Source organism: Marmota flaviventris, chromosome 1 (genome assembly GCF_047511675.1).
Source record: "Marmota flaviventris isolate mMarFla1 chromosome 1, mMarFla1.hap1, whole genome shotgun sequence".
NCBI classification, from domain to species: domain Eukaryota; kingdom Metazoa; phylum Chordata; class Mammalia; order Rodentia; family Sciuridae; genus Marmota; species Marmota flaviventris.
This window is the reverse complement of record NC_092498.1, coordinates 208330806-208351435: the sequence shown is the minus strand read 5'-3', so window position 1 is coordinate 208351435 and position 20630 is coordinate 208330806. Positions and strand designations below refer to the sequence as shown.

The 20630-nt window shown below is 40.7% G+C and overlaps 1 pseudogene; it reads left to right on the top strand.

The window, feature by feature from the left end:
* Nucleotides 1-757: 757 nt before the first annotated feature.
* On the top strand, nucleotides 758-15614 carry LOC117794928 (olfactory receptor 7A40-like; annotated as a pseudogene).
* The last annotated feature ends 5016 nt before the right edge of the window (nucleotides 15615-20630 follow it).

The window sequence follows — 20630 nt, the reverse complement described above, 5'->3', positions numbered from 1 at the left end:
TAATTTAAATTGGGTACACAGCTGTTGAGGATTGTTTTAATATGTGAACAAAAAAGAGGTTAACAGATCTGTTTATTTACTTTCACCTTTCCTTTTCATTATATTTAATAATTCTGTTCAAGATAATGTAAATTGTTCAGAAAATTGTTTTCCTTTAATGCCTTCTGGAATGTTACATAATTTTTTTCTTTAGCCATTATTGCCAGAATTCCTATCTTCATCCCAGTGCCGGTGAAGACAAAGATAAAACCAATCTACAGCTTCTGCAATAGCCATCACTGAACTGCTTGCAGAACTTGCCTGGACTATGTATCACTTGTATGCATTGTGAACTCACTTGTATGCATTGTGAAACATCTGTTGGTGCAGCGACTTGTGGTAGTGTTGGGGTATTTTTGCTGATGGTGTCATCAGTGATACAATTTTTCCAAAAGGAGCCATCACTGAACTGCTTAGAGAACTGGCCTGGACTATGTATCACTTGTATGCATTGTGAACTCACTTGTATGCATTGTGAACTATCTGTTGGTGCAGCGACGTGTGGTAGTGTTGGGGTATTTTTGCTGATGGTGTCATCGGTGGTACAATTTTTCCAAAAGGAGCCGTCAATTGGCTTGGTGTATCTTCCTCCCTTCTGCTTGTCATGGTCGTTCAGCTAAAATTTAGGGGCCAACAGAGGTGAGGCAAAGAACCACCACCACCCCTGCTGGTACAAAGACCTATTCACAGGTGTGGCTGTATGCTGGACTGGTAGTCAATGACGGGTAAGATCCAATTGCAATGGTACCAACCTAAGACAGGAGGCTGACGCCTTGAGGTAAGCTCATCTGATGACAGGTATGTACCATGTGTACTATTGGACAACCTAAGGCAGGCACGGTCCCTAAGCCACATGCTTGTTGTTTAAACAGAGAGGGGGAGATGTTGAGAGCCACAGCCGAAGGGGCCCCAGTAAACTTCCAGCTGCCAGCAAACTTCCAGCTGCCAGCTGATGATTGGCTCACAGCGGCCCCAGCAAACTTCTACCTGCCAACTGATTGGCTCCTCTGCGGTGATGCTCATTGGGCTGTTTCCCCGCCCTTTCAGACCACAGAGCTGCTCATTGGGGGACTTTTTTTGGCTCTGCCCACTCCACCCAGCCAATCGGCCTCAAGAGCAGGAGGAGTGGGGGAGGTTGAGAGGCTTGTGGGAAGCCGGGGGTGGCAGTTGGGCTCTGAGGGTTTTTCCTGAGGAGCTGTGTGGTGTGGTGTGTGTGTTCTAAAAATAAAGTTCGTTTCTTTTGACAAGTGTCTCCTGAATTGTGCCCAGCCAGACTGCGGCAAGTTAGAAAACAGGAGTTTGAGATTTCCTGTCAGTAGTAATGATAAACGTTCAAGGAAATGGGTTTGTTAATTAGTCCAATTTGGTCATTAAACATTTACACATGTATTTATGGAGAGAGAGAGAGAGATGCATTACTCTTCACCAAAATATATGCAATTAAATATGTGTGATCTGAACATGTAAATAAATTTAAAAAGAAGGTTCTCCTTATAATTTCTTCTGTAGGATAGTTTCCTTGGTAGTATCTATCGCAAGATGTGATTAGGCTTGTTAAGAGAAGATCCATGTGTAGCTCTTTGGATCTCAGAGCTTAAAGCAACTTCCTTAGTTAAAAAAATGTCAGCCCAGTAATTGTATTTGTTATGATTGCATGAACATAGTAAAGCACCCAGAAACTCCATTTCTTTAACTGTAAATGTGATGATAATGGTACCCAATACATAAGGATCTTTTGAGAAGCAAATGAGGTAATGTGTAGGTAATTTTAACTTAATTTACAGAAGGTGGGTAGTGGAGAGGGATGTGGACAGAGATGCTGAACAATGTTGAATATAGTAGCAAAATAAATGAATCCATGCTGAGATCCCTACACAGCTCTGATTATTGCAGCACTGTTAACACCCAAGATGTGGAATCTGCCAGGGCATCCATGAGGGGATGAATAGCGAAAGAAAATGTCCATTAGTAGTAGTATGGATACAAAATACAACAGAATCTTATTCAGCCTAAGAACCAATGAAATCCTGCCATTTGTAGCAACGTGGATAGAAATGGAGCTCATTATTATAAGTGAAATAAGCCCGGTCAGAAAGACAAATCCCTCCCACTGTCATTCATGTGTGGAAGCTACAGCTCCTGAAAGAGAGTGGAATCATGGTCACTGGAGATAGGGAAGTTTAGGAGGGAGGGAAGATGGAGGCAGGGGAGACGCTAAGCTCCCACACACTGATAGACAGGAGGAGCAGCTCTAGTGGTCTGTAGCAGGGGAGGGGAACGGTAGCTACAGAAACCTTCCAACATTTCAAAATAACTAGAAGAGTCTGAAGTTTCTCAATATGTTGAAGTGATTAATGCTTGAGGAGAAGGAAATGCTAACTACCCTGACTGGTTCATTTCACATACCATGCATCCTCCAAATTATTCTATGCACCTAATAAATATAGGGATGTTATGTGTCCATTAAAATATTTTAAAATTGTATTTAGCATGTTGAAGAACCAAGTAATCTTGTGCCACTGAACCATCAAGATGAATGATTCTGCCCAACTCTTTGCTTTTGCACTATTAAATTTGCTACAAAATTTTTCCTTTTAATTGTAGTGCATTGTCATTTGTCCTGAGTCTTGGGCTCTGTATCAGGAATCCCCATTAGAAATGTGGAATCTGGTGGACTTATGATGGGGTTATGTCCTGATAAAGCCACCAGAAGAGTTGTAACATCATAAGTCAAAAATTTACTAACATTCCCAACCCAACAGCATTCCAGCTGAGTATCATGGCAGCTGTGGAGTCTCAGGTGCTCACCCAGGGGATGGTCTGGCTGACCAGGAGTCCAGCTCTGTGCTACCAGAATCCAGCATCATTAAAAGCTATTGTATTGCATATCACCAGCCTGGAAAAGATCAAAATTGAAAATTCAAACTAGTTTTTTTTATAACGCACATCATTTTTAGATGATCATAAAGATCAAAAAATAATTATTATCTTGAGCCTCATAAATTGGGGGACAGTCTACATACTATTCTCAAGTCCACATGCTCTGAAACCAACACACACACTCGCACATACACACATACATACAACAGCCCAACATGTTCACATCATGCTCTTCTCACCCCAGTCACACTATCCAACAGGAATGTATACAAGGCAAGTTGTCAAATTCAGATTCACATTCCCCTAAAGAATGAAGGAATGGTGCTCAGGAACTCCAGGTTCTCGGTCTCCCATCACAGGTAACCTTGGAGATCCATTTTTGTATGGTCATTATCTGCTCTGCATTTAAAGAAACAAGAAATATGCTCAATAAAAGGAAGGGGATGCAAAAGGGATCTGAGAGAGGAATCGTCTAAGGAGGCAGGAGTGCCTAGGATGCTGCAAGGAAGGAGAAGCTGCCTTGATTCTGGTGGCATTTCCCTCCCATGATTCCCTCGGTGGCCAGCAAAACTATAAGGGATCAAAATAAAGAAAGGGCATCTTTTCAGTGTCCAGAAACATCACAGCAACATTCAAATAGACAAACTGAATGTTGCAAGCCAACAACCCATGAAAGGAAGTTTACCAAGAACAACAAATGCTCTTCACACTGTCCCCAGGAAAGCAGGGGAATGGCCTCCCTGAGGCTGCTGCTCTCTGGCCATGAGAGGAAGAGAACAGTCACGTCCTGTCAATCCAAGGAGGAGCATTCTGAGGAACGGCAGCAGAGGAGACATATACAGCTCCTCAGACTGCTCATTAGGCGTGTTCCTCATTATGGCAACACTGGGCACACAACCAATTCCCCTGCTGTACACTGTTCTGTACACAAGAAGGTTTCTTTTACAAGCAGATTCTCTATTCCTAAGAGACAGAATTAAAGTCAGCAGAATTCATCCTATTACTTCATCTCACACCCTCTTCTTCCTTCCAGAGATTTAACCTCATGACACTCCAAGCTGAAGTTCTCTTCCGAGTCTGACAGGAAGAACCTATCTTACCCATGAGGCTTGGAATGGTTAAGTGATGTGTCCACTTGGGCCCATTTGGAGTCAGGATCTCAACACATGAATTTTGGAAGAGGCAGAAATATTAAGTCAATAACAGAATAGAATTGCCCCAGACCAGGAACGACCTGTCTTGAACAGGTGCTCAATAGGCATTTGGGAGGGGAAAACATGGTGGTGGGGAGGGAGTGAGCCGCCAGGGCCCCATGCTGCCAGACCTGTAGATCTCGCCTAGTCACTGAATCTCTGAAAGTGTTAAAGCACCCCTATCCAGCTGCTCTCTGCAGAAATCACCAGCGCTGTGACCCCATACAGGGTTCCAGGCCTCAGGGTTCCAGGAGGACACCCAGCTTTGGAGCAGGACCTAAAGCCTCAGGGAGGGCCTTAGCAGAATCACCTATCAACACATCCGCAGATAGCCAAGATGTCGCTCTGCTCCCTGGCAGGTCACTCAGCTGCTACCTACCCATAGCCCAATGCCATCCACTAGCTCTCCCCACCTCACCAGGCTCCTCCACCTCACCAGACACCTGGTGCTGAAAGCAGGCCACCACCATCTTGGCTCAACATTCTCTCCATATTAGCTGGGGGCAGTTCCCAGATAGGATCTCTAGTGACCAGGTACCAGATTTCCAACCTTCCCCCTTCCCCAGTGGCCGTAACCCAACATAGCAGTTGCCCAAACAGGTGTGCAGTGAGACCAGGGAGCTGCCCACAGCTCAATTGAGAGTTTCCTCAATTGGAAACTGCTAGCGGAGAGGGGGAGACCAGTAACCAGGAAATCTTCAGGCAAGAGAGGGAGATAGTACAGGGCACTCATGTCATATGAGCGAGCGGTCCCAAAAAGAGACCCGTGAGGTGCATTTTTCTGCAGGGACTGGTGGTGCCACTCCCTGGATCCATGCACCCTGCACCAGGACCAATCTTCCCACCCTGGTTACCTCCACCATCCAGAGGACAGAGACACCAGCTTACAACAGAGGACGCACCTACTGGATGAGAAGAGAATCAGGACAGATATGGATCTCTAAAACTAGACCCTGGCTTCTTCCTTTGAGGTTTTGGTTGGTTGGTTGGTTGATTTTTTTTCTCTTCTACCCCGCCATCCTCCAGCCCTCACATCCCCAACATATGTGAAACCAAGAACTTTGCATGAAATAAGACTTTGAGGACTGTGTCATCTGAATAATATAATATAGAGGTATTATATATGTCCCTTTTTCTTTCTCTTTTTATTCTTTCATTTTTCTTTCCCCCTCCAATTTTTACTGTGTTAACATCTGTATTTTTCTAAATACCTGTGTGTGTTTGTTTTATGTACTCTACTGTCATTCCACGTACTTGCCTAATCCTCTTGCTACTAACCCTCTTTCACTAGATTTCTCCTTCCCGCTTCCTAAAATATATTACATATATATCCTCACATCCTACCTCCTCAGCACGTCGTCCTAGGCCACACCCACAGTTTATTGTCCACTGTCAGAAACTGTAAACCCTTTTACAAAACTACTGATTATATTTTACATAATAATTTAATCCAACATTTCTGCACAATGAGACTAAACTGTAAACATTTTAAAAACAAGAAATTGTTCATAGGTGGTATATTGTTGATATTGGGATCTGTTAACATTGTCTTTCCCCACAAAGGAGAGGTCTTGGAACCCTCAAGAGCACTACAAACCTATAGGGTAAAAACAATAATAATCTAGACCTGCAGAGCTGAAAGGAAGACACGAGCAACATGAAAAGACAAGGGAAGAAACTGCCTCCAAACAAATGAAGACACCACATCATTAGAATCATTGGCAGCCACAGCAGGAGGAATGACAGAGAAGGAGTTTAGGATGTACATGGTTACAGTGTTCTGTGAGCTCAAGGAAGATATAAGAGAGCAAATACAGGCAGCTAAAGATCACTTTGACAAGGAGCTACATAAACAAATACAAGACGCAAAAGATCACCTCAACAGGGAGATAGAGGTGCTAAAAAACAAACAGAAATCCTTGAAATGAAAGAAACAATAAACCAAGTTAAAAGCTCTAAGTTGTCTACCAATGGAGTAGACCACTTAGAAGATAGGACATCTGAAAATGAAGACAAAGTATATAATCTTGAAAAGAATATAGAGCACACAGTGATAATGGTAAGAAACCATGAGCAGAGCATTCAAGAATTATGGGTGAGAATAAAAAGAACAAATTTAACAGTTATTGGGATAGACGAAGGGATAGTTGTCCAAACCAAAGGAATGAACAACCTATTCAGTGAAACAATATCAGAAAATTTTCCAAACATGAAGAATGAATTGGAAATCCAAATTCAAGAATCCTACAGGATGCCAAGTATACAAAAATCCCAACAGATCCACACCAAGGCACACTATAATGAAAATGCCCAACATACAGAATAAGGAGAGAATTTTAAAAGCCACAATAGAGAGGAATAAGATTACATATAGGGGAAAAACAATTAGGATAATGGCAGATTTTTCAACACAGACCCTGAAAGCTAGAAGATCCTGGAACAACATATATCAAGTTCTGAAAGAAAATGGGTGCCGACCAATAATCTTGTATCCAGCAAAAAAATTAAGCTCTAGATTTGAAGATGAAACAAAAACCTTCCATAATAAACAAAAGTTAAAAGAATTTATAGCTAGAAAACCGACACTACAAAACATCATTGGAAAAATATTCCATGAAGATGAAACAAAAAACAAAGAAAATCAGCAGAGGGAGGTAGTACCCTAAAGGAAAAACCAATCAGAGAGAAAATCAAGTCAAGTTATATAACAAAAATAAACAAATATGACTGGAAATACAAACAATGTCTCAACAGTAACCCTGAATGTTAATGGCTTAAATTCACCAATCAAAGGACATAGACTAGCAAATTGGATTTAACAGAAGACCCAACAATATGCTGCCTCCAGGAAACTCATCTGATAGGAAAAGATATACACAGACTGAAGGTGAAAGTTTGGGACAAATCATACCACTCAAACGGACTGCGGAAGCAAGCAGGGATTTCCATCCTCGTATCAAATAAAGTAGACTTCAAGCCAAGATTAATCAAAAGGGATAAAGATGGACATTACATACTGCTCAAGGGAACCATACACCAACAATACATAACAATCATAAATATATGTGCCCCCAAACAATGGTTCAGCTATACTCATCAAACAAATTCTTCTCAAGTTCAAGAGTCAAATTGATCACAACACAATAATCTTGGGTGACTTTAACACACCTCTCTCAATATTGGATATATCTTCGAAACAAATTTTGAATAACAAAACTCTAGAACTCAATAATATTATCAATAACTTAGACTTAACCGACATATATAGAATATATATATATATATATATATATATATATATATATATATATATATATATATATATATCTCCAAAGGACTTAAAAACAGGACACAGCCACATCAATGTTTATAGCAGCACAATTCACAGTAGCTAAACTGTGGAGCCAATCTAGATGCCCTTTAATGGATGAGTGGATGAGTGGGTATAGTCCAAGGAGAGGGATAGCTGGGTCAAATGGTGGTTCCATTCCCAGATTTCCAAGGAATTTCCATACTGCTTTCCATATTGGCTGCACCAATTTGTAGTCCCACAGCAATGTATGAGTGTGCCTTTTCCCCCACATCCTCGCCAACACTTATTGTTGTTTGTCTTCATAATAGCTGACATTCTGACTGGAGTGAGATGGTATCTTAGAGTAGTTTCGATTTGCATTTCTCTAATTGCTAGAGATGATGAATTTTACTCAGCAATAAAAGAGAATAAAATCATGCCATTTGCAGGTAAATGGTTGGTGTTGGAGAAGATAATGTTAAGTGAAGTTAGCCAATCCCAAAAAAACAAATGCCGAATGTTTTCTCTGATTATAAGGAGACTGACTCATAATGGGGTAGGGAGGGAGAGCATGGGAGAAATAGATGAATTCTAGATAGGGCAGAGGGGTGGGAGGGAAAGGGAGTGGGCAGGAGATTAGCAAGTATGGTGGAATATGATAGACATTATTATCCAAAGTACATGTATAAAGACATGAATTGGTGTGAACATAATTTATATACAGAGGTATGAAAATTTGTTCTATATGTGTAATAGGAATTGTGATGCATTCCGCTGTCATGTATTTAAATAATAAACCAATAAAAAATAGGCATTTGGGTTCCACACACAAAGGAGATGGAAATGCATAGATTTGATCATTGCACATGGTACATACATTTCAAATTAGCACCATGACCCATACATGTGTATAATTATGTGTCAACTAAAAATAAACTTTAAAAATCATGTCATCTGCAAAGGACTATTTGACTTCCTCTTTTCCAATTTACATGTTATTATTATTATTTTTCTTAACTACTTGCTCTGATTGGAACTTACAGTACTAAGAATATCAGTATAAGCACAGGTATTTTTTTTCTTGTTCCAGATCTTAGGGAAGCCCCATTTAGTATTATGTCAGCTGGGGATTTATCATTCGTGAACTTTATTGTGTTGAGAAATTTCTTTCTATTCCTAATTTTTTTCTAATTACCTAATTTCATGAGAGTTTTTACTATGGAGGGATGTTGAATTTGATCAAATTCTCTTTGTGCATCTATTGAGTTATCAGATAGTTTTTGTCCTTTCTGTAGTTGTGGTATATCATGTTATTGATTTTATCTGTTGAACTACCCTTACAAAATTAAGATAAATGTCACTGGATGATGGTGTATAATTTTTTTGATGTACTTTGGATTTGATTTGCTAATATTTTATTGAGCATTTTCATATCTATCTCTATCAGGGATATTTCCCTAGGATTTTCTGTGTCCTTATTTCATTTTGGTATTAGGATACTACCAGCTTTATAGATGTATTTGAAGAAGTTCCTGTGTCTTCATATTTTTTTTAAGTTTGGGAAGGCTTGCTCTAACTGTTCAAATGTTTGATGGGAATCTACAGTGAAGTCTTTGGGTCATGGGTTTTTCCTAATTGGGAGACTTCTCACATACATACTATAACAGCCTAAAGAGTCTGAAAATTCTTGCTGTGCTGACTTAGAGCCATCATGAAACAGCACTTGAGAGTCCAACATCACATAGGATGGTGGACTTAGGTGCATAGCTGCCTTCCTGGGGACATCTCCACCATCACCACTCACTGTCTCCCAGGAACAACTCAGTGCTGGACTCACTTCCTGTGCCAGGAAACCCTTGTGATGTCACAGGTACCTGAGCCAATGAGGAGCAAGGTGATGGTCACAATGGCTGCTATCTGTGGAGCATCTGCACTGGGCAGGTCATTTCTTGTAAGCTTTATCCTATGACTTAGTTTACACACTCCCTCCATAAAGAAGGGAGAATCTACCCAGTTTATATATAATGTGCCAAGGTCTGTAAGTTTGATATCTTGACATGAGGAAACATTCAAGAGGCAAATGACAAATTGTTTAGGCAGAAACTGAGCTACAAAATCTCACATCTGACCACCTAAAATCAGAACTGAGTTGGTGGAGGCCTTCATGGTAGAGAAGGCCTTGGAATGCTTGCACTTGAATCTAACTCTGGACCACAGCATCAATGATGTAAGGAGTCTCCCCAGCTCTAAAGACTAACTTCCCCATCCCCCAAGAAGAGCCGTCCAATGGTGAGCCCCACTGGCTCCCATGATCCTTACCCACCAATCAGAATAGCCCTGCTGACTCACATGACCTTACCCACCAATCAGAAAGCACCCCATGCCAACTGTCAAATCCTTCAACCATTAAACTGTCATAAGTGTCAAACCACCCCCAGCTCTATAAATATGCAGAGCTGTTCCTCAATAAACAAGCATTTTCTCCAATGACGAGCCTTGTTCGTTCTTTCAAGTGATAAATAATGGAACTACCAGATGACCCCACAATCTCATCACTGTGATTTTCGTAGTCAGCCTTGTCATTGTTGTGAGAAAAAGACCCAACAAGAGCAACACAGAGCGGGGAAAGTTGATTTAGGGCTCATGGTTTCAAGGGTCTCAGTACATAGATGGCTGACTCCATTGCTCTAAATCTGAAATGAGGCTGAACATTATCACAGAAGGGTTTGCAGATGGAAAACAACTCAATAAGGAATCAGAGAGAGCTCTACTCACCATGGACAAAATATAAACCCCAAAGGTATGACAACACTGTTCCAACTACATCCTATCTGCCTCCAGTTACCACCCAGTAATTCTTTATCAGTGGATGAGTGCACTGATTATCAAGTGAAGGCTCTCATAACCAAACTATTTCACCTCTGAACTTTCTTGTACTGTTTAACACATGAGCTTTTGGGAAACACCTCATATCTAAACCATAACAGTCAGTATTCATTCAAAAGAATGAAGTATCTCCAACAAATCTCTCCACTTCTACATTTGGTACAACATTATTCAAAATAGCCAAGACCTGGAATCCACCTAAGTACCCATCAACAGAGGAATGGATAAAGAAAATGCAGCACATATACACATTGGAACAGGATCCACAAATAAAAATAGATGGAAGACCTCTCCTAACAAAATGGATGAAACTAAAGGTCATACTGTGAAGAGAAATTAGCAGACACAGAACGACAAGTGCCACATGACCTCACTCCAGTGTGAAATGTAAAAATTTTAATTTCATCAAACTGAAGATTCAAATATGAGGGATGAGTTGGTTTGGGGGAGAGAAAGTTGGGGAAATGTTGGCCAAAGAATACATATTTCCATCAGATAAAGAGGAATGAGTTCATGAGCTTTACTGTACAGCATCATCAATACAGATAATATATTGAATCTTTCCAAAAGTACCAAGAGTAGATATTAAGAGTAGATATTAAGTTTATTAAGTAGATATTAAGACTGTCATTCTGCACCACAAATGATAAATCTGTAATGTATATGATGATGAGCTATATTTAGTCATTCATATGTACCTATACATATGATATGTACATAGGAATGTGCACATATAGACATATATATTTGAAATGTACATATATACTCAGAACATTATGGTTTATGCTATAAATAAATACAACTTTATCTGTCAATTTAAAAAGGTAGTCCACCAATCAAGTCTGGGAGCCTCAAGATCAACTGGGCATTAGTTTCAAATGTACAATCTCTGGGTCACCCTGACCTCCCTGATCATAATCTACATTCAAACAAATCCCCAAGTGATTCATAATTGCATTGACATTGGAAAAGATCTGGTCTAGAAAAGATGTTTCTCAACTCCCCATGTTGACCTCTATGTGAGGGCACCTCCTGTGGTTTGGTCTCCTGTGCACTGGGAAATGATGAGTGACATCCCTGGCTTCAGTCCACAGTCAAGACCCAAAGTAGTAGGGTAGGGCTGGACAGTCCTTCTGCAGAAAATGTGAAAGGGATGACTAAGTAAAATATAAAACAAGGTCCCCATGAGGCAGAATCAGAGAAGAAAATAGTTTATTTTTCCAGTGGCACCAAAAAGTTTATGAATTATATTCTATGAATTAGCACCAGGAAAGTGAGAAGCAAAGTAATTTGATGCACCAAGAAATATCAATTTTATAGATTTTCCCAAGAGTGGAACATAGTAAAACAACTGAAAAGAGTCTGAAAATCCTTACTGTGCCTAGTTGGAGCCATGAGTGGGTCAGAGATGGTGTCCGTGAGTCCAGCACAGCACAGGGAGGTGGACTCAGGCTCTGAGCTGCCTGCCTGGGTCCTTGAGGACATCCCATGCACCACACCATCACTGTCTCCCAGGAGCCATTCAATGCTGGACTCACTTCCTGTGCCAGGAAACCCTTGTGATGTCACAGTGACCTGAGCCAATGAGGAGCAATGTAATGGTCACAATGGCAGCTGCCTGTGGAGCATCTGCTCTGGGCAGGTCATTTCCTGTGACCTTTAACATTAGTTCACACAGAAACTGAAGAAGGGGGAATCTACTAAGTATGTCTATAAGGAGCCAAGGTTTGTAAGTTTGATATCCTGTCACAAAGGACGCCTTCAAGAGGCTAGTGTCAACTTATTTAGACAGAAGCCAAGCTAGAGAGTCCAGCCTCAGACCACCTAAAATCAGAACTGAGGTTATGGAGGCCTTCATGGGGGAAAGGGCCTTGGAATGCCTGCACTCGACTCTACACTGGACCACAGCCTCAGTGCTAATTAAAGGAACCACCATGTGACCCTATAGTCCCACCAATGGAAATGGTCATCCAAAAAAATGAAGGTGGCATCTCAGAGACTTCTGCACTTCCATATCACTGCAGCATTGACCACAGTAGGCAGAGCGGAATCCACTTAGGTATCTATCCATGGATGGATGGATAAAGAAAATGCCATATGAATACTTGGGGAAGCAGGTTTAACCATAAAAATGGAAGAAATCCTGTCAATTGTGACAACACAGATGGAAATGGAAGTCCCTAAATAAGTGAAATCAGAGAGACAGAAAGACAAATATCACATATGGAATCTCACATGCAGAATCTAAAAACACTGATTTTATGGAAATAAAAAGAGTGAAATGGTGGTCACCAGGGACTGATGTGGTTTGTGGGGTTTGTGGGAAAGAAGTTGGTCAAAGGATCTGAGGTTCAGCCAGACAGGAGGAAGAGTTCAGAGTTCTACAACTTGGTGACTCTAGTTACAGAATCTTTAACAATACTGAGTGGATATTGAGTGTCTCACCACAAAATATAACAATTATGTGAAGTGATGCACCTGACAATTACCTGGATTCAGTCATTGCCCAATGCATGTGTTCTTGAAAATATTCTGCTGTAGGCCATAAACACAATTTTCCTGTGTATTTAATAAGAGTTATCCACCACCAAATGGCAGCCTCAATGCCAACTGGGAGCTCTTAGACAAACACAATCTCACCTCAATAATGTGCCAAATCACAACCTGCATTTCAACCAGATCCCCAAGTGATTCATATTCACACTGAAGTTGGAAAGATTCTGGTCAGAAAAGTGTTCTCAAACTCCCCACCATTGACATTTGTGCTAAACAACACCTTGGTGTGTGGGGTCCTGTGCTTTGCTGGATACAGGAGCATCCTTGGCCTCAACCTGCTAGGCACAGTAAAAATCCCAAGTTGTAACAACACCAAACTTCCTCAACCATTGCCTCCCGTCTCCATCATCATGCCTGGTGGAAGACCAGTGCCCTGGAGCAAGAGAACAGGAACACCAGGAGGAAAGCTCCTTCTTACTCAGTTCATAATTAGAGGCAGATCTCTTAGCCTCTGGGCCTCATTTATACAGATGTAAAAAATAATTAATCCTCATACATCTGTAAAAATGAAATGGAGCAATCCTTGTAAGATTTTAACTTCAGTCTATGCTGCACACACTCAAGAATATCTCTAAATATATCTCTAATAATTACCTAATGTTTTATAAATGAAGGCATAAAGGACCATTTTATACTTGATATCCAAGCAGAAGCTCATAAGTGCCTTTTAAAAAGCATCATGAATCCAAGGGTTCTGGCAAATTCCCATGACTTTAACAAATGAAAACAGTTCTCTTCCTTGATGAAGAGGAAATAGCAATTTCCTAAAGATAATGGGAAATGTGCCCCTCTATAATACTGAGCTTGGGAGATCCACATAATCTAGCAAAGCCAAGTAGCTTAGATGTTTTGAGGGTTGGGCACAAATGCTAAGAAGTTTGGACTTCTAGAACATGGAGGATTTTGTGGACAAAGAAAAGCAAAGCTTAGTTTCACCTAATTGCTCTGATCTCCTGGTAACATAGAAGGAGCAGGAACATTTTCCTTGCTGCTCACAACAATGTCCCCCAGGGAAGGCAAGTTCTCAGGGGAAGGAGTTAGGAGAGGACTGAACCTAATAAGTAGAGACAGGGAGCTACGTGTAGATGCCCTGATGTTGTCCCTCAGAGCAGGCAATCACAGGCTGAGCAGGATGTGGTGGCTTGTTCTGGAGTCCTAAGTCTGGCTCGGGGGCCAGGGCTTCCCTCTCCTGCTGTCTTTTTCTGGGGACAGAGCTTGAGTCTCCACCATCAACTAGGTGGACTCCAGACTTCCACAAGGAGTCCTTCTTGGAGACCCCATTCATGGGAGTCTGAGACCTGGTAGGTCCTGCAGGAAATGTTCAGCAAGAATAGAAGCTAACAACATCAACCCAAGCAGCCCAGAGCTCAGAGAACTGAGTGGTGACTCACTCATCTGCCACTGGTTTAACATGTTAAAAAGAGAAGTGACTCTCAGACTCTGCAATGGGTGTTGATTTTATATCCTGCTACTTTTTTTAAGAAGTTCATTCCTTAAAAGAAAACAAGTCAACAAATACGTGAGTAACATTACATCTCAAAGTCCTAGGAAAATAATAACAAATCAATACCAAAAGCAGTACAAGACAGGAAATAACTAAAATCAGAGATGAAATTGAAACAAAACAAAAAATTGACAAAACAAAAAGTTGTTTCTTTGAAAAAATAAATAAAATTGATAAACCATGATAATGAAGAGAAGGAGAGAGAAAAGTCAAACTACTAACATCCACGATCAAAAAGGAAATATCATGCTTGACACTACAGAAATACAGAAGATAATTAGAAATTATTTTGAAAATTTGTATTCCAATAAAATAGAAAATATTGAAGGCATCAACAAATTGCTAGAGTCATAGGATTTGCCCAAACTCAATCAGGATGATACACACAAGTTAGATGGATCAATGTTAAGCAATGAACTAGAAGACACCATGAGAAGACTACCAACCAAGAAAAGCTCAGGATCCGATGGATACAGAGCTGAAGTCTATACTAGTACTTTTGATGGAAGTTTTATTTTAGTTCTGTTTTATTTCAGTGTACTTCTTCCTCTCCAACCTGTCTTTTGTGGACATCTGCTTCACCACCACCATCCCAAAGATGCTGGTGAACATCCAGACTCAGACCAAGGCCATTATCTATGCAGGCTGCTTCATATAGATTTACCTTTTTATATTATTTGTAGGGTTGGACAACTTCCTCCTGGGCATGATGGCCTATGACGGGTATGTGGCCATCTGCACTGCATTGTCATCATGAACCACAGGGTCTGTGGAGTGCTGGTGCTGGCATGCTGGGTCACAAATATCCTGAATTCCTTACTAGAAACTTTAATGGCATTGTGGCTGTCCTTCTGCACAGACCTGGAATCCCACACCTTGTGAACTGAATCAACTGGTCCTACTTGCCTGCTCTGACACTTTTCTTAATGACACAGTGATGTATTTTGCACCTTTGCTACTGGATGGAGGCCCCCTCATGGGTATCCGTTACTACTACTCCAGAATAGTGTCTTCCATGAGTGCTATCTTATCAGCTCAGGCAAAATACAAAGCATTCTCCACATGTGTGTCTCACCTCTTCGCGGTCTCCTTATTTTATAGCACCCTCCTGGGGGTAGACTTTAGTTCTGCTATGACCCAAAACTCATGCTCTACTGCCACAGCCTCGGTGATGTACACAGTGGTCACCCCCATGCTGAACCCCTTCATCTACAGTCTGAGGAATAGAGACATCAAGAGAGCTCTGAAAAAAATTCCAAGATAAAACTATAAAAGGGTCCATGTTGCTGGGTCTGAAAGATTTTTTGGATCACAGAGCTCAAAGCCTCAGGGCAAAAAATTACAATATTTTCATCAGATTTTAGAAGTACAACTTGTTCCTTCTATTCGTTTTCTGGAGTTTCTCTTCCTTTGATTTCAACATCCCTATGAAAATTATAAAGCACACCCTGATAATCTTTCTGTTCCCTCTGAGATATGAACAGTGTTCCTCTTAACCACTTGCATACTTATTCAAACTTATTTTCAATCCTGGATTAGACATATTGGAAATTCATTTTCATCTCATGGGATGACATGCATTTCTGAAAACCATTTCTTCTCCCATGATGGATCATATGCAGTAATTTTTCTTTTATTGATACTAAAACACACAGTAGTGCATGGTATTCCTGTGGGGGAATGCATTTGACAGTTAAGACAGCCTGTGTGATAATCCTATAATGGAGGGAATCCCACAGCATGGCTTTGCCCTTGTGGTTCCCTCATGCCTCCGCGTGTCCCCATCTCAGCTGCTCTTCCTGATGAGGCCGATTCTAACAGACCAGCGAGCTTCATGGCTGCGCACTGGCTTTTCTTCTCACCATTGTTATTCTTTTATCTTGCCCAGCTTGGTGTCCACAGCCTCTACCATAATCACTGGCAAAGCTTATTTTCAAACACGTCTCCACTTGAAGTCTATGTGAAAAGAAAAACTTAAAATGAAAGTTTGGTTACTTTGGTCTCAGAAGCAGAGAGGACATTAAATATGATGAGACAAACCTCTACATTACACACTGTATTGCTATGTAAAATATGTCTTTTCATCTGTCAAATACAATCACGAGATGTGGAAGGTTGGTGTTCTTGTGTCAGGGGTTTGATCCTTGAGATGGTCAGTGTTTTCTTGTTTGCACTATTGAGTCAGTGATGTGTTTTTGCTTGAAAATGTTCAGTGCTGCCTAGAAATATTAATCCTTCCATTGTTCTAAGTGAAATATTCCTCCCCTTTCTGAATTTTACCACAGCAAGTGAAGAGTAGTAAATGAGCAATACCCATATCCTCCATTATGTGTGTCCTTCAGGCTCAGAATGACTTCAGTCCTCAATATCAAAGAATGGCTCACAAGGGAGCTTGATTCCTGTCCTTCATGTGATTTCTGGCCACAGGCTCTCCTATGAACATGAAAGTTCTTTTATTGAGTCAGACTCAGAAAACCCCAATAGGGAGTCTCATTGGGTAACAAAAAACCTTATTACACCATTTGCATTGAGGACTGCTTGTTCTACAGCAATAGCTAGCCCTTGCAATAACTAAAGAGAACAGAGTTAAGGGTAATTGTAATAAACTGCCAGTTTGTTTCTTTGGTATTTGTTCTGATTTTAAAGACCATATTCACAGTTGGATGTAAAAGGTGGGGTAAAGTCGTAACAGGTTGCAAAGATGAGAACTTGGATACCTGTGGGGGGGACTGTCCTTCTGTCCACTTACCCAGCAGCTCTGACCTAGAGAAGCTCATATAAACACACACACACATACACACACACACACACACACACACACACACACACACTCACTAACATGGTTCTCACCTTGCCTATTTGCTTGAATGGGGAACCTAGCAAACTTCTGTGAAGAGGCAGATAGTCAATGTCTTGGGCTTCACAGGCCACATGGTCTCTTATAGTGACTCAGCTCTGCCATGAGGGTGGCAGCCATCATAGATACCAAAGGAGCGGGTGTGGATGCCTCCCAACCAAACTTTACTTATGGAGACCAAAATTTGAACTTGATGCAAAACCACAGTGAGATGCACTTCACACCCCAGAATGAACATAGAGAGGCAAAGACTGCGGAATCCCCCTTGGAGGTGGAACCCAGAACTGCTGGTGTCTGGGGAGTAGAGAGGAAACTAATGGTTACCAGGGCTGGACAGGGAGGAGGAAGGGTAGTGAAGGTCGTCAACAGGCACAAAGTCACAGTTAGGAGGAATGTGTTCTGTTGTTCTGTTGCATTCTAGAGTGACTAAAGCTAATCAGAGTGTAATTTTTTTAAATCTAGAATATTTTGGATAATCTCAGCACAAAGAAATGATATATGTTTAAGGTGATGCATGTGTCAATTACCCTAAAATGATCATTACACATTATTAACAATAGGTGTCAATAAGTAATATAAAAAGTAACATTTTAAAAAAGAAAATAAAAATATTGGTGAGAATAGGGAGAATTTTGAATCCTCATAAATTACTGCTAGGAATGGAAAATGGTCCAGCCAGTGTGGAAAACAGTTTGGCAGTTGCTCAGAAGGTTAAACATAGAATTATCACATCACACAGCAACTCCACCCCATCTGTGTGCACCCCAAAAAATATAAAACTGGGTCTCAAATAGATGCTTGTACACCAATGTTCATAGAACATATTTAGTGCTGAGTTGCTGAGGCTGGCTTTATACTTGCAATCTTCCTGCCTCAGCCTCCTGAGCCACTGGGACAAAGACAAATTTATATGTTCTTAACTGAAAAAGAAGAATGACTGGCAGATAAATACACAGCAATCAAGGAAACTGAAATTAATTTTTTTAAAAGGAGCTAAAATTTCAAGCATTAGTTTAGGAAATATCTACCAAATTGATTATATTCAATAGTGTTAGACCAGGGGTGAAATGGATATTCCTATATGGTAGGTACTAGAGTAAACTTACATAGATATTTTATTCAGCAATTTGGTACCTGTTATGAAAATTTAATCTGGATGTACCTAAGGCCCAGCAATCACACCTCTTTTAATCTATGTCACATTAAACAATCCCATGTTCACAGAAAGCTGTTTACAAGATTTACTGCAGTATATTTGCAAGAGTGAAAAATTTCACTACATGTAAGCAACCACCAATAAAGAATAACAAAATGAATAGGGTATATCGGTATAAATTTTAAAAACAGGATACACCTATGCATGATATAGCTCCTACACAGATATTGAAAGATCTCCACTATAGCCCCCTGCCATAGGGTATAAATGCATTCTACTGTCATGTATAACTAATTAAAACGAATAAAAAATTAATTTAAAAAAACCTCTAATGCACGAAGTTGAATGGGGAAGGCAAGTTGAAATATAATCCATATGGTATTATCAAGTTAATACTTACAGTATAATATTGTATCTTTTTATAAATGCAAGGTGAAGAGCCTGAGTTTAGGAGCAATGGTTTTAAAACATAACAGCCCCCATTGGTAATATGAGATTTTTTTTCAATAGTATATATAATTATTAATACTATTTCATTGTTACAAGAGTCGGCTTAAGGCTTATAAGGGAGAACACACATCATATCATCATATTCATAATAGGTGAGACTTCTGCCTAGCAAACTCAAATTGGGCCAGGAAGCAATACAGAATTTGGTGTAACCTGGGGATGTGGACATTCAAACTTACAATGTATGGATTTGTCATTATATTCCCCATGGCACACTACTAACTTAACAATAAAGACTGCAAAGAATAAGATGTCTACCAGGTATTTGAAAGAATACTTTAATTTTTCACAGCAATTACCCATTTTTCTCTCAGTGTGGTAATGAAAGATAAATAGAGAAAAATAATAATAAAATTTATAAGGAACAATAGTAGTGTGAGGACCAGGTGGCTCTGCGGAAACTCCCTTCTCAGACTTTCTAAATGTGAGTGTTGGGAATGCCAAGTCTTGTCTCAGGCTGGGGACACGGTGCTTTGGTGGAAGGGAAATGGTAAGACATGAGCTTACATAGACTCTTTCTATCCCTGCCCTGGAGGAGAGTCACGTGTTGGGCTGTTTGACTTCTCCTGACCCATCTACTGAGGCCCTGAGTTCATGAGCTTTGTTTTCATGTAAGTTACACAAGTAAGTCAAGGAATAGGTAATAAATAGATAAGTCTATTCATTCTGAACCAAGGTCCTTACAGGGCTAGAAGACCAGGAGAAATGATCCTTCATGCTTGAGCTTCTAATATACAGTGTCCCACCTTCCTGTCTCAGAAGATGTGAGTCACCCCCAAGGAGATCTTCAGCACAATTATTACCCAAACTAAGCAAATATTTGGCAACAAACCTCTGAGTTCTTAGAAATTCACCAGGGAACTGATCAGAGGAAGAAAGCATCCAGACTGTGATTTCCTCACTGTGGTCAACTTCGTCACGAGTCATATTTAAACTGGAAGCATTCTTAACTCCAGCCAGAACCTAAAGTCCTCCATCACTAGGCTGGCCAATCTCGGCACCATGAGGAGCAGATGTCTAAGACTGGTCCATGGTAAGTGGAATCATGACATGTGACAGGCAAGAAAGGGAGCTAGGAGCCACCAGCAAGTCCTTTGTTTCATTTTTGACTGGTTTTGTCACTGTCCCTGTAAAGGATATCAGCTCTTTTTAAAAAAAAAAAATTAAGTTCTCAAAGGAGAAATTTATTCCTAGAAAGTTACTCTTAGTGAAAACTTTGGGACTTAGCAGGGATTTGTCATTATATTCCCCATGTGCAGCAGGGTTCTCCAGATAAATAAGACCAATAGGGCACTATACAGAAAGAGGGAAGGATGATTATTTTAAGGATATGCTCATGCAATTGTACAGGATGAGAAGTCCAGACTATACTGGGTATGTGGCAGGAGGAGACCAGGGAAGAGGTCGAGGAATGGAGACTAGGAAAGAGGTACAGAATCCAGACTAGGAAGAGTTGGCAAAATGGAGAACAAGAAAAGGGGTCGAATGATGGAGACCCAGAAAAGAGGTGGCAGGATGGAGACCAGGGAAGAGGTGGCAGGATGGAGACCAGGGAGGAGGTGGCAGGATGGAGACCAGGGAGGAGGTGGCAGGATGGAGACCAGGGAGGAGCTGATGTTCCATCTCAGGTCCAGAAGCAGTCTGGGCCAGAAATCCGTCCTCCTTAGGGGGCCAGTCTTGGTCTCTTAGGGCCTCCATGGGTTAGATGAGCCCACACAGGAGAGGGGATTTGCTTTCCTTGCAGTCTTCACATTCAA